We start from the raw sequence: 3,864 nt of genomic DNA on the forward strand, positions 1-3,864 counted from the left end.
TTATGGTTTTTTGTGCAATTGTGAATGGGAGCAGTTTCTTGATTTCTCTTTCTGTTGCTTCATTGTTGGTGTATAAAAATGCAACCGATTTCTGTGTGTTGATTTTGTACCCTGCAAGTTGGCTGAATTCTTGGATCGGTTCTAGAAGGCTTCTGGTGGAGTCTATTGGGTTTTCTATGTAGAGTATCATGTCATCTGCGAAGAGTGAAAGTTTGACTTCCTCTTTGCCAATTCCGATGCCTTTGAAATCCTTTTGTTGTCTGATGGATGATGCTAGGACTTTCAGCACTATGTTAAACAACAGTGGTGAGAGTGGACATCCCTGTCGTGTTCCTGATCTCAGGAGGAAAGCTCTCAGTTTTTCCCCGTTGAGGATGATGTTAGCTGAAGGCTTCCCATAGATGGCTTTTATGATGTTTAAGTAGGCTCCTTTTATCCCGACTTTCTCGAGAGACTTTATTAAGAAGGGATGCTGCAGAAAATGCTTTTTCTGCATCTATGACAGGATCATATAGTTTTTATCTTTTCTTTTATTGATATGATGTATCCCATTGATTGATTTGCGAATGTTGAACCAGCCCTGTAACCTAGGAATGAATTCCACTTGATCTTGGTGGATNATGGCTTCGTGGTGACAAATTCTTTCAATTTCTGCATATTTGGAAAGGTTTTTTAAATCTCTTCTTCTATTTTGAATGACAGGCTTGCTGGATAGAGGATTCTTGGCTGCATATTTTTACTGTTCATCACNAAAGTTAAGAGAAAAGACGGAGGAGGGAGGACGAATAATAAGGAGTATAAAATACATAAAAGGGTCAAAAAGGAGAAAGGAAAAGGAAAAAAGAAGAAAGCCTATGGACAAAGAAGGGTTTAAAGCATATACCCGGATTTCCCAGCTACAGTTAAATAGCCGTGTATGTGCAGTGTTGGTTGAAGAGCATAGAGAAAGAGAGAGAAGACAGGGTGGGGATGAGGCAAAATTAGAAATAGAATGAACAGGCAGAAGGGATAAGAAACTTTTTTCAAAGAAGTAAAGGGTAGAATATGGTTGGATAGGTGATCGAAGGATGCTGGTATTATCCAGAGAAACTATATAGTCTAATTACTCCTGAGAAAAAGAGATGAAAATGTCGGTAGGTGTAGAATTTACATCTATAGAACGGACTCGTTGTGATTGTTTAAGCAAGCTGGCGACCAGATTTAATCAGGTCAGTGTTCTGGGGAAAAAAGATAGAAAAGAGAAAGAAGAAGAAAAAAAGAAAAAAAAAAGCGAGGAGGGCAGCTCTCAAGCAGGGATGGGCGTGGCGTGATCCAATGCCTCAGGCGGGAGTTCTGCCTCTGCGGTTGTGGGGAGGAGAGTGGTGGTGCTCCAGTCCCTTCTTGAACCAAGCGCTGCACCTCGCATTTTTGGGCGTGTAAACTCCCCGAACCGGGGGCGCAGCCAAAGTTGGTTGCACTCTTCAACTCAGGCCAGTCCCAATCTCCAAATCCCAGTCCGCGCGCCCCGCTGAAATTGCCTTAGACACAACTTCCCAGGCAATCCCCTCGGGGCAATTTCAGGCCTCCCACCTCGCTCTGGGATTGGCATCAGAATTGCTGCTTCCTTCCCTGGTCCAGCTGGTGAGCATGGGCGGGGGTTGCCTGCCGGGTGTGCTGAGCCCGAGCCCGCTGGAGTGAGGAAAACCAGGTCCCTCTATGGCTCGTCACCCGAAACACGTACTCACAGGCAAATTTCCCAGTTTTTAGCTCTTTGCCTTCCCTCTAGAGTTCCAGCCGGCCAGGAGCGCGGACGCCCGGTGTCCGCGCGCGCGGCTCTTTCTGAGGCCCAAACTGCCCGGGAAGACAATGGCGGCAGGCGCGCCGCTACTCTGAAGTCCAGCCACTAGGAGCCAGCACAAAGAAGTAGTCTGTGCGCTCAGGCCCCTGGAACCAGTTGGCGCGAGAGGACCTGCTGTGCAGGTATTTGCAAGTACGGTCTTTCTATGCCCCAAGTGGAGGTTTTTCCCCCGAGCGGAGGTTTTTCTGTTTCAGACTCTCTCTTTTTCCCCTCTCACTCCCCGTATAGGGTAGTAGGGGATCGCCTCCAACCCTGGAGTCTCTGATCCCAGCCTGATTTTATCTTCCCCAGTTTGCACTCACGTTAGAAGTCTTTCTCAGTGGATTCTGCGTCCTTTTTCTCCCAATCTCTCAGGTTTTGTAAGGTTTCCAATGGCTTCAGATCTTTTCTGTGTGATGTATGGGCGCGAGTGTAAGTACGGAGCTCCTTACTTCTCTGTCATCTTGCCCCCTCCCCACAAAGGACTTTTATCTAGAACATATAAAAGATTCTTACAACTCAGTTATAAAAGACAGCCCAATTTAAAAATGGGCAAGCTTATACTAGTCCTTCATATTTCTTTGGTCTACAGAAAGAAAGAAAATACTGTAAGATATAGAGATAAAAAGAGGGAAAAGAGGAAGCAGACACAGAAAAACCTACGTCTCATAAAAGAGCCACGTGTGCCTCATGGCAGGCAGAGGGAATAGCAGAATCTGGCCCAAGGTCCAGAACTGGCTGAAGATGTTGCTAACCTCTTACAGAAGGAGACTGAAGTTACTATTGGCCCATTACCTTGTCCAGTGAGTGAACTGTGAGGAAAGTCTTAGGCCACACGAGCCACCTCCACCTCCACCACTGCATGGAGCAGAAGTGAAACCCACACCTACCTGTACTGGTTTTGTTACGAGGTTTGAGAGAAAATCACCCTGTCACCAGTTACAGACAGCCTACCTGTGTTTGTGAATCACACACACATGCTTCCACTACCACTTCTTCCTTCTGCCTTCTCAACTTTTTCATGAAGAGCTTCAATGACTTCAACTCCCTCCCTCTCCTGACTCAATGTATTTTTCTTACTCCAACTAGTTTACTCCATCAAATTCTGAATCATCTTCTGAATCACTATATTCCATAGCAAGACAGTTCCACTGCTTTACAAATGCCCATAGTACCACCACCTCCAGCTCCTTTTCAGATTGTCCCTGGAGTTCTTTTCGCATCACTTACCCCCTGACACAGCCATCACCTCCAGTAGCTAGACCTCCCCTAAAATGTAAGACTGTCCCAGCTCATCCACTCAACAAGTTAAAGTCCAGGGGCTGCCTCCACCCCCCAACTTTCATCTCTGTCTCCACCTGGCATTCAAACATCGTCACTTGTCATGGTGGGAACTCTTGCTCATCCTCCCTCTGGGTTACATCCAAGGCCACCTACCACTGCCCCAAGTCCCTATGTTTCATTAATGCCTCCCCACTCTGCCACTGCAAGTTACACCTGCTTCTGACCTAAAGGGTCACTTATTAATCATACCTGTAATCAGTAACACTAAGAATGTGTTTCTGGAAGCAACATGAAAAGGTATCCAGCATTCAAAGTAAAAGAGCAGTGTGAACCAGGAGCTAAATATGAACACACTGAAAATCATGTTGCTACCATCCTGTCTTGCTATATCGCTATGGAATATAGTGATTCAGAAGATGATTCAGAATTTGATGGAGTAAACTAGTTGGAGTAAGAAAAATACATTGATAAATAATGTAGAACAAAATGCAAGCATCCTTTGTGGTGTTTGTTCTTTGGTCGTTCTAGTGTTGTGCTTTTTTACCTTGTGATAAACCTTTTCCTCCATAAACTTTTATTTCTCCTTCTCCTCCTCCTCTTCCTCTTCCTCCTCCTTCTTCTTTAGGGAGAAAGAGGGAGAGGGAGAGGGAGCACACATGCATGCGTGCAGGGGAGGGGCAGAGGAAGAGGGAGAGAACATTTTTTTAACAATTATTTATTTTGAGAGATAAGGAGAGTATCAGCTGGGGAAGGGAAGAAAGAGA

The 3,864-nt window shown here is 45.4% G+C and overlaps 1 pseudogene; it reads left to right on the forward strand.

Annotated features, from left to right (window-relative positions):
* Window positions 1-3,554, forward strand: part of LOC144232781 (actin-binding protein WASF1 pseudogene) — a 4,455-nt pseudogene extending 901 nt beyond the window's left edge.
* The last annotated feature ends 310 nt before the right edge of the window (window positions 3,555-3,864 follow it).

The sequence above is a fragment of the Crocuta crocuta genome, unplaced genomic scaffold (genome assembly GCF_008692635.1).
Source record: "Crocuta crocuta isolate KB4526 unplaced genomic scaffold, BGI_CrCroc_1.0 scaffold2557, whole genome shotgun sequence".
NCBI classification, from domain to species: Eukaryota; Metazoa; Chordata; class Mammalia; order Carnivora; family Hyaenidae; genus Crocuta; species Crocuta crocuta.